The 10366-nt window shown below is 38.0% G+C and overlaps 1 long non-coding RNA gene across 1 annotated transcript in view; it reads left to right on the forward strand.

The window, feature by feature from the left end:
* The first annotated feature begins 1480 nt into the window (after positions 1 to 1480).
* Positions 1481 to 10366, forward strand: part of LOC118761799 — a 21066-nt gene continuing 12180 nt past the window's right edge. Inside the window, exon 1 of the long non-coding RNA XR_004997642.1 lies at positions 1481 to 2122. This is a non-coding gene — a long non-coding RNA (uncharacterized LOC118761799). The remainder of the gene's footprint in view (positions 2123 to 10366) is intronic.

The raw sequence follows: 10366 nt of genomic DNA on the forward strand, positions 1-10366 counted from the left end.
ACATGGTTCAGGGTTCAGTCCCACTGCGTGGCACCTTGGGCAAGTGTCTTCTACTATAGCCTCGGGCCAACCAGAGCCTTGTGAGTGGATTTGGTAGACGGAAACTGAAAGAAGCCCGTCGTATATATATATATATATATGTGTGTGTGTGTCTGTGTATGTTAGTGTGTCTGTGTTTGTCCCCCCAACATCACTTGACAACCGATGCTGGTGTGTTTACGTCCCCGTAACTTAGCAGTTCGGCAAAAGAGACCGATAGAATAAGTACTAGGCTTACAAAGAATAAGTCCTGGGGTCGATTTGCTCGACTAAAGGTGGTGCTCAAGCATGGCCACAGTCCCATGACTGAAACAATTTTAAAAAAAGGGTGGGGGCAGTTAGCTGGCAGAATCGTTAGCTGTATTTTGTTTGCTGTTACGTTCTGAGTTCAAATTCCAGAGAGAAAGTTGTGGCGAAAAAGTACAGCAAGGGTCACCACCACCTCCTGCCAGAGCCTCGTGGAGCTTTAGGTGTTTTCGCTCAATAAACACTCAAACGCCCAGTCTGGGAATCGAAACCGCTATCCTACAACCGCAAGTTCGCTGCCCTAACCACTGGGCCATTGCGCCTCAACACACACACATATATATATATATACATAAATATATTATATTAAATTAGAGATAAAACCACTATTAGGCTGGCTTTATCTCTAATTTAATATAATATATTTATACTATAAAATTGGATTTAATCTTAAATCTAATTTTTCTCTGTAAGTTTGGATTTACCCCTAATATTATTATACATACATATATATATATTATATATATATATATATATATATATAATATATATACACATACATATATATATATATATATACATATACATATACAATATATATATATATATATATATATACACTAACACACGCACATGTGTGTATGCATATAGATGTCAGAAATGAAATATTTCCGCAAATAGTCTGTAAGGTGTCACTCTACAGCAGTGAGCTGGAGCAACATGAAATGGAGTGCCTTGCCCAAGGACTCAACCAACACACTGCCTAGTGTGGAAATCGAACCTGCAAGTTTACACTTGAGAGTTCAGCAGCCTAACCATTCCGCCTGTAGAAAAGCATTACAGCATAAACAAGATAGAACTGAAGTTATTTAAATTTATTATTGAACTCTCTTAATTGGGGATGTGAAGGTTAATGTGCAGAATCAGGGTGCGTCAAACAAAAAGCTTTGCAGTATTTGTGATCCTTTATGTTTTGAGTTCAAATCCCACCGAAGTCGATACAATATGAACCTGTCACGGAGTAGTGTTCAATATACCTGGCTATTCCCTCATTCAATAGTTCTGGTCTTGCATCTGCAGTAGAATTTGTTATCTCACCTTAATTGATAAAATTAAGTTAACCCTTTTGATACCAACCCTGCTGAAACTGGCCCTGGCTCTGTAGTACAAATGTCTTGTTTTCATAAGTTTTGAATTAAAATCTTCCACCAAACCTTAGTCACAATTTATGTTCCTAACACTAGCTGAATGATTACTAAGTTATTTTACTAAATTCTTTGTTATATTTCAAATTAATTGAAAGAAACACAGAGCATCTCAATCAGAATGGTGAACCAGTCTGATTGGCTGATTGGTTGACTGTCCAGTCAGCTGATAGGTTATTATCCAATCATCTATTTACATTAGTGTGACATGAAAAAAAATTTGGTTAGTAATTTAGAGTGAACTAGAAATATTTAAGTAACAATAACAATGGTTATAATTCTTTCTACGACAGGCACAAGACCTGAACAACAACAACAACAATAATAATGATAATGATAATAATAATAATGACCGAGAACCAATATTGAACTATGTAAAACAAACATAGGTCTGATATCTCGTGGCTATTGAACATTTTTATTCTCTGAGTCTGTAAAATGGCCCTAATGAAGTTAATTCATAACAAAGCTGTAGCTTCTGTCTGTAAGTCTTTTAAAAAGAGTTCGGTAAAAAAAATTCCATCATCGGAATCTTCCAGTGGCTTCAACAATTCATAAAACACTGTCCTGACAGTTCCTGCAGTCTCATTGCTGCCAACCAGGATCTGTTGCTAACATTTTTATTCCATCTAGTTTCAGCTCACGAGTTGTGGTCATGCTGGGGCACCGCCATTTGGTGTTGCTACATGATTTTACTTCATGAATGCTTTTTAGCAATTGCCATTTGGTGCATGAGAGAGTTTGATGCAGCTGCCCTCATCTGCACCTCCTGCCGCGAAGTTGGTTCATCTGGGACACCTGACAGGTAGAGGTCCAGCTTTATTTTGAAGACATCTGCATCCACCCCATGCAGGTCTCTCAGGTCTTTCAGAAGGATATTGAAGAGCTGTGGGCCTCTGAAGCCCAGGCTATTGCAGTATCTTGTCCTACATCCTGATGGCAAATTTGGAGTCCTTGGCACTATGCAGTGGCGCCATGAGACAGAGTTGTGAAGATGTTGTGGTGTTGATGCTCTCACTTTAAGGACAACCATCAACTGTTCCACTAATATCACCTTAACCCTTTACCATTTAAACAGGCCAGATCCTACCTCTCACATTTACCCAACAATGTCATTATAAAAATAAGCAATCACGTGGCTGAAATCTCAAAGCTACAAAATGCCTGATTAACTCATATATATATATATATATATATATATATATAGGAGTGGCTGTGTGGTAAGTAGCTTGTTTACCAACTACATGGTTCCAGGTTCAGTCCCACTGCATGGCACCTTGGCCAAGTGTCTTCTACTATAGCCTCGGGCCGACCAAAGCCTTGTGAGTGGATTTGGTAGACGGAAACTGAAAGAAGCCCGTCGTATATATGTATATATATATATGCGTGTGTGCATTTGTGTGTCTGTGTTTGTTCCCCTAGCATTGCTTGACAACCGATGCTGGTGTGTTTATGTCCCCGTTACTTAGCGGTTCGGCAAAAGGGACCGATAGAATAAGTACTGGACTTACAAAAGAATAATCCCGGGGTCGAGTTGCTCGATTAAAAGCAGTGCTCCAAATGACTGAAACAAGTAAAAGAGTATATATATATATATATATATATATATATATATATATGTATGTATGTGTGTGTGTGAATGAATATATAGTTTTGATTGAGTAATCTGAGTGCTGAAAAGTTAAACAACTTTCATGTCATTTTGCAGTGAATCCCAGTTTTATAGAATTTCACTTGCAATGCAGTTGTAGACGGCGGGGATCCGTAATGGCTTTGTAGAACAACCGTACATTCTGGCAGGACTGTCAAATATACCTTTATACCTTTATTAGTTCCAAATTTTCTCGTTTTCATTTGTCAGCTGTTGTTTTTTCGATAAGAGTCAAATCGTCTTCATTTTTCAAATGTTTTTATTTATTTTTTTCAAGAATCCTTTATTATTAGAAAAAAACAAGATATCTTCCAAGTGTTTTCCTGCTTTGAAAACTTAACAAAAAAGTTAAATAAAAAATTTTTAAAAAGCTCAAACCACATTTTATATATTTTTTGCCTTTTTTTTAGTTATTGCTTGTTTTTCTCTATATTTTCTTATATGTGTATAAATATATATATATATGTCTGTGTGTATGTTTATACACATAATTGTTGGCACTACTTTTTTTTTTAGCAATTTTCCATATTTTTCCTTGGTATTCTTGGTTTTATATTTTATGATGTTTCAACTATTTATTTTATTTATTTTATTAAAATCCCCAAAGCTTTTTCTCTTCATTAATAACTGCGTTTTGTTATTAATTTTTTTTATTTTTTATTAATCTCTTCAATTCTTATGTTTGATATCATTTCGTGTATTAATATTAATATGTGGTAAGTAGCTTGCTAACCAACCACTTGGTTCCGGGTTCAGTCCCACTGCGTGGCATCTTGGGCAAGTGTCTTCTGCTATGGCCCCGGGCCGACCAAAGCCTTGTGAGTGGATTTGGTAGACGGAAACTGAAAGAAGCCTGTCGTATATATGTATATATATATATGTGTGTTTGTGTGTGTGTGTTTGTCCCCCTAGCATTGCTTGACAACCGATGCTGGTGTGTTTAGGTCCCTGTAACTTAGCGGTTCGGCAAAAGAGACCGATAGAATAAGTACTGGGCTTACAAAGAATAAGTCCCAGGGTCGATTTGCTCGACTAAAGGCGGTGCTCCAGGATAGCCGCAGTCAAATGACTGAAACAAGTAAAAGAGTATAACCCCCAATTTAGTTTTGAGTGATATCATCACTTGTGCACAGCTACAGCTTTTCAGACCTGCACTATTTTGTACAGATGAGGCAATGATGGCCACCTCTGGCAGTAGGTGTTACTCTTTTATTCTTTATTCTTTTACTTGTTTTAGTCATTTGACAGCATCCATGCTGGAGCACCGCCTTTAGTCGAGCAAGTCGACCCCAGGACTTATTCTTTGTAAGCCCAGTACTTATTCTATCGGTCTCTTTTGCTGAACCGCTAAATGACGGCAATGTTAACACACCAGCATCGGTTGCCAAGCAATGCTAGGGGGACAAATACAGACACTCAAACATACACACACATATATATATATACATATAGGCGACGGGCTTCTTTTGGTTTCCGTCTACCAAATCCACTCACAAGGCTTTGGTCGGCCCGAAGCTTTAGTAGAAGACACTCGCCCAAGGTGCCACACAGTGGGACTGAACCCGGAACCATGTGGTTGGTAAGCAAGCTACTTACCACACAGATCATTTCGTGTATTAATATTATAACCCCCAATTTAGTTTTGAATGATGTCATCACTTGATTGTTGTCTTAAACATGAACTGCACAGCTACAGCTTTTCATACCTGCACTATTTTGTACAGATGAGGCAATGATGGCCACCTCTGGCAGTAGGTGTTACAATATTGTTTTATAGAATCTTTGTTTCCATTCACCTCCTGATGCACACATCCTTCCATACTCCCTACAAGTAAAGGTGCTATGCAATACTTAGATGCTAAATTCATCTTCGCACCACCTTACACAGGCAATATATATATATATATTTATATTTTCTTTTATTCTTGTTTTAGTCATTTGACAGCATCCATGCTGGAGCACCTCCTTTAGTCGAGCAAATCTACCCCGGGACTTATTCTTTGTAAGCCTGGTACTTATTCTATCGGTCTCTTTTGCCAAACCGCTAAGTTACTGGGATGTAAACACACCAACATTGGTTGTCAAGCCATGTTGGGGGGACAAACACAGATACACACACACATATACATATATATACGACGGGCTTCTTTCAGTTTCCGTCTACCAAATCCACTCACTGCCACGCAGTGGGACTGAACCTGGAACCATGTGGTTGGTAAGCAAGCTACTTACCACACTCTTGTTTCAGTCATTTGACAGCAGCCATGCTGGGGTACTTCCTTTAGTCGAGCAAATCGACCCCAGGACTTATTCTTTGTAAGCCTAGTTTTTATTCTATCAGATCTATAAGATGTACCCAGTGTAAACTATGGACACATAAGAGGTGCAGCAATATCAAAGGAAGGCTAACTGGGAAGATAGTTTTTGTATGTGGCAGATGCTCAGGAGCAATAAACACTGAAAATGCACAGAGAACAACTTTTGTCACATTCCAGGGAGAAAAACTAGAAGTAGTTGATAGCTTCCGTTACCTAGGTAACCAAGTCAGTAGCGGGGCAGGGTGCTCTGAAAGTGTAGCTGCTAGAATAAGAATAGCTTGGGCTAAGTTCAGAGAGCTCTTACCTCTGCTGGTGACAAAAGGCCTCTCACTCAGAGTAAAAGGTAGACTGTATGACGCATGTGTACGAACAGCCATGGGCCGTGACTGCTGAGGACATGCGTAAGCTCACAAGGAATGAAGCCAGTATGATCCGATGGATGTGTAATGTCAGTGTGCATACTCGACAGTGTTAGTACCTTGAGAGAAAAGTTGAACCTAAGAAGCGTCAGCTGTAGTGTGCAAGAGAGACAACTGCGCTAGTATGGCAATGAAGATAGCTGTGTGAAAAAGTGCCACACCCTAGCAGTTGAGGGGACCTGTGGAAGAGGAAGACCTAGGATGAGGTGGTGAAGCATGACCTTTGAATATTGGACCTCACCGAGGCAATGGCTAGTGACTGGGACCTTTGGAAATATGCTGTGCTTGAGTAGACTCGACAAGCCAAGTGAGACCATAACCTCGTGGCCCATGCCAGGAGTGTAACCAGTCCACTTATGTGTATGTTTCCTCCATTGGAAACAAAAATAAACACACACAGACATACATGATGGTCCTCCACACACACAGTTTTCATCTCAGAAATTCATTAAGGGATTGCTAGACCCTTAAAAATAATTTGAAGGGCAAACACAAGACATTAGTGATGGCGGGGCTGAAACAAGGACAGCCAAGTACCTCTCCAACATGGCATACCTACGTAAGTGTTTCCTCATAACTTTCCAAGAAATGGATATTTTTTTAAGTCAAAATGTCTACAGATACCTTTCAGGTGGTGTAGATTACAATTATATCAGAATTCAAGGTGAAAAAACATTTATAAAATATCGGTTTGAACGGCAGTTTTAAAAATAATTTCTAGGTAGCTAAAAAATGTTCAACTTTGTATACTGGTAGAATGTATTTATAAAACATCTTTTTCTCTTGGCTTTATTGAGAAAATTCTATAGTTTGTAAGATATTTGTTGTTGTTTTTTCTTCAATTTCTGCAATTTCAACCAATCAATGACGTCTGTTGAGTTGAAAACATTCTGTGCCGTATGAATATGTCCGTTGTTTAAGAAACAGATTGGGTTTATTTACATTTGTGAAGGAAAAAAGATACTCTTCCCCCCACCCCTGACCCTAACCCTAAAACAGATTGAAATGCAATAGATCGATACTAGGGTCATAATTATGGGTGACAATTTCATATGACACCGCTAGAAAAAACTGCCATTCAAACCGAAAACATCCTACATTCAGATATAATTTTTTCATAATTTCAAGTTTTCATTTTTTTAGTGTCAGAATGTATGGGCAAAGGGTCTTGCTATTGTTTTAAAATTACATATTGGAGTTCAGTTAGGGTTGAAGTTAAAGATTAGGATTAGGGCTTATTATTAAGAGTAAGGGTTAGAGGATAATGTGTAGGGCTAGAGGTTTGGGTGATAGGACACAGTTAGTCACTATTAGAACGTTTTTAGGATCTTTTCGGTTTGAACGGCAGTTTTTTCTATTGGTGTCATATGAAATTGTCACCCATAATTATGACCCTAGTATCGATCTATTGCATTTCAATGTCTTAGGGTTAGGGGTGCGGGGAAGGGTATCTTTTTTTCTTCACAAATGTAAATAAACCCAATCTGTTTCTTAAACGAGGGACATATTCATACGGCACAGAATGTTTTTTTTTACCTCAATAGACGTCAGTGATTGGTTGAAATTGCAGAAATTGAAGAGAAAAAACAACAAATATCTTACAAACTATAGAATTTTCTCAATAAAGCCAAGAGAAAAAGATGTTTTATAAACACATTCTACCAGTATACGAAGTTTAAAAGTGTTTAGTTACCTAGAAATTATGTTAAAAACTGCCGTTCAAACCGAAAAAATCCGAGTTTTCTTTCTGCAGGCATTTACAGAGAGAGAGAGAGAAGACTTGACTGGTACTCTTTTTTTTTATTGACCTCGAGTGCAGTGAATTCTGTCCTAAAACAGTCATACCCTAAATCTTATGAAAATTTTGGTTTCAAAGAATAATACTAGTTAAAAAGAGTTATTCCCCCTGCATTTTCCCCACTTTGGATAAAAGCGAAACTACCCTGCAACGCATTGGTTGTTTTCCTTCGTAGGTCATCTTATTAAGGCTTAGATATTGGTGTCTTGGGATCTTTTCGGTTTGAACGGCAGTTTTTAAAATTAATTTCCACGTAACTAAACACTTTTAAACTTCGTATACTGGTAGAATGTGTTTATAAAACATCTTTTTCTCTTGGCTTTATTGAGAAAATTCTAGAGTTTGTAAGATATTTGTTGTTTTTTCTTCTTCAATTTCTGCAATTTCAACCAATCAATGACGTCCATTGAGGTAAAAAGCATTCTGTGCAGTATGAATATGTCCCTCGTTTAAGAAACAGAGTTTATTTCCATTTCTGAAGAAAAAAAGATATCCTTCCCCCCACCTCTAACCCTAAAACAGATTGAAATGCAATAGATTGATACTAGGGTCATAATTATGGGTGACAATTTCATATGACACCGCTAGAAAAAACTGCCTTTCAAACCGAAAAAGTCCGGGTTCAGTCCCAATCTATTTCTTAAACGAGGGACATTCATACGGCACAGAATGTTTTCACCTCAATAGACGTCATTGATTGGAAGAAAAAAACAACAAATATCTTACAAACTATAGAATTTTCTCAATAAAACCAAGAGAAAAAGATGTTTTATAAACACATTCTACCAGTATACGAAGTTTAAAAGTGTTTAGTTATGTGGAAATTATGTTAAAAAACTGCCGGTCAAACCGAAAAGATCCAGAGCGGGGAATGAAACTAAATGCTATTTTGTACACCCGTGAGGGATATATAACACAGTGAGCTCCCTTGTAGTGCGAAGCTGTCAGGGCAACCTTGACCAAACATTCCTGGAAGAATGTACACTCCAATAGGGAGTGACCTACTGCAAGAGTCTTTAAACTACTATGTAGACTCATATAGGCTCTCTCTGTCTCTCTTATGTCCTCATTACGGATCTTGTTATATTTCTTCCGACCACTTCAAGACGCAACGAAAATTTTAGGAAAATAAAAATAAGGGAAAAGTGGAAATTTTAGAAAAAGAAATTAGTGGAAATTTTAGAAATAAGAAATAAGTCGAAATTTTACACACCCACCGGTAAAATTTCCACTTATTTGCCTTTCATCCTTTCGGGGTCGATAAATAAAGTATCAGTTACGCACTGAGGTGGATGTAATCGACTTAATCCCTTTGTTTGTCCCCTCTATGTTTAGCCGCTTGTGGGCAGTAAAGAAATATATATTATAAGGCACAAAAAGAAAATGACTCTCCCCAGACACAACAGAATATGCTTCAACACACGAACTCATATAAAGAATCTTGCAAACCGAATCCAAAAACGAAATAAAATTAATTTCCTATGTTCACCAGATACTTTTTCAGATTTTCTACACCGATGTAACTTCTTTATTATTAACTAGCAGTATCGCCCGGCGTTGCTGGGATTTATAAGGGAAATAACTATATAAGCATTTTTAGAGACTTACCTCCCTTATATAATAGCAAAAAAAAGTTCATTAAAAATGGGAAAAATTGATGGTAAATTTTGTTTTAAATCGTAGACTCATCGTAGACGCGTGCTAATACCCAGAAGGGCTCGATATGAATCATGACTATAAGATACCCGGTTTTGGTTAAACTGCACCGCAAAATAAATATAATAATAATAATGAAATTATTGTATACAGTGCTCAGGTGCACCACAACTTGTCAGAAAGTGCATATAAAGTATATGCAGAAATGTACAAATGTCTGGAAAGTGAACATGCTTGTGTGTGTATCAAGTGTAGTGTTGGCGAATCTCAGGAAGCATGGAAGTTTTGAAGGATGCAGTGCTCCGACAACTAACAACCGATGCCGGCAGTTTGTTCCATGCTTCAGCAACTCTCAGCGTGAAAAAATGTTTCCTGAAGTCATGGGAGCTGTGCTGTTTTCTGACTTTGTAAACATGTCCACGGGTGTTAGATAGGTGGAGTTTGAAGAGGTGCTCAGAGTTATTGTTTGTAAGATGGTTGATAATTTTATGGATGTCTGCCAAGTCAGCTGCCAGACGTCGGAGTTTCAATGTATCCATGCCCAGGGAAGTAAGGCGTTCAGAATATGGCAAATGCCTGATGGAGGGTATTCTTTTGGTTGCACGTCGCTGAACAGCTTCCAGACGATTGATGTCCTGGGCAAATGTGGGAGTAGTTAGGAATCTAAATCGTAGGAGACAGACACACAACTTCACTTTTATATATAAAGATTTCCTGGGGTGGGGGGATGAATGCGATCGTCGTCATCAGTATTAAATATGTTGAATATAATCTGCTGAAAATTCAAAATATCTCAAGTGGTTGGAAAAATTCTATAAGATCCTTGAGTCGTTCTTGCCTCGGGATCGAAACTGCAAGTTGCCGGTCTGCAGAAATAAATAAATATATTTCTTTACTACCCACAAGGGGCTAAACACAGAGAGGACAAACAAGGACAGACAAACGGATTAAGTCGATTATATCGACCCCAGTGCGTAACTGGTACTTATTTAATCGACCCCGAAAGGATGAAAGGCAAAGTCAACCTCGGCGGA

This window comes from Octopus sinensis, unplaced genomic scaffold (genome assembly GCF_006345805.1).
Source record: "Octopus sinensis unplaced genomic scaffold, ASM634580v1 Contig17487, whole genome shotgun sequence".
Taxonomy (NCBI): Eukaryota; Metazoa; Mollusca; class Cephalopoda; order Octopoda; family Octopodidae; genus Octopus; species Octopus sinensis.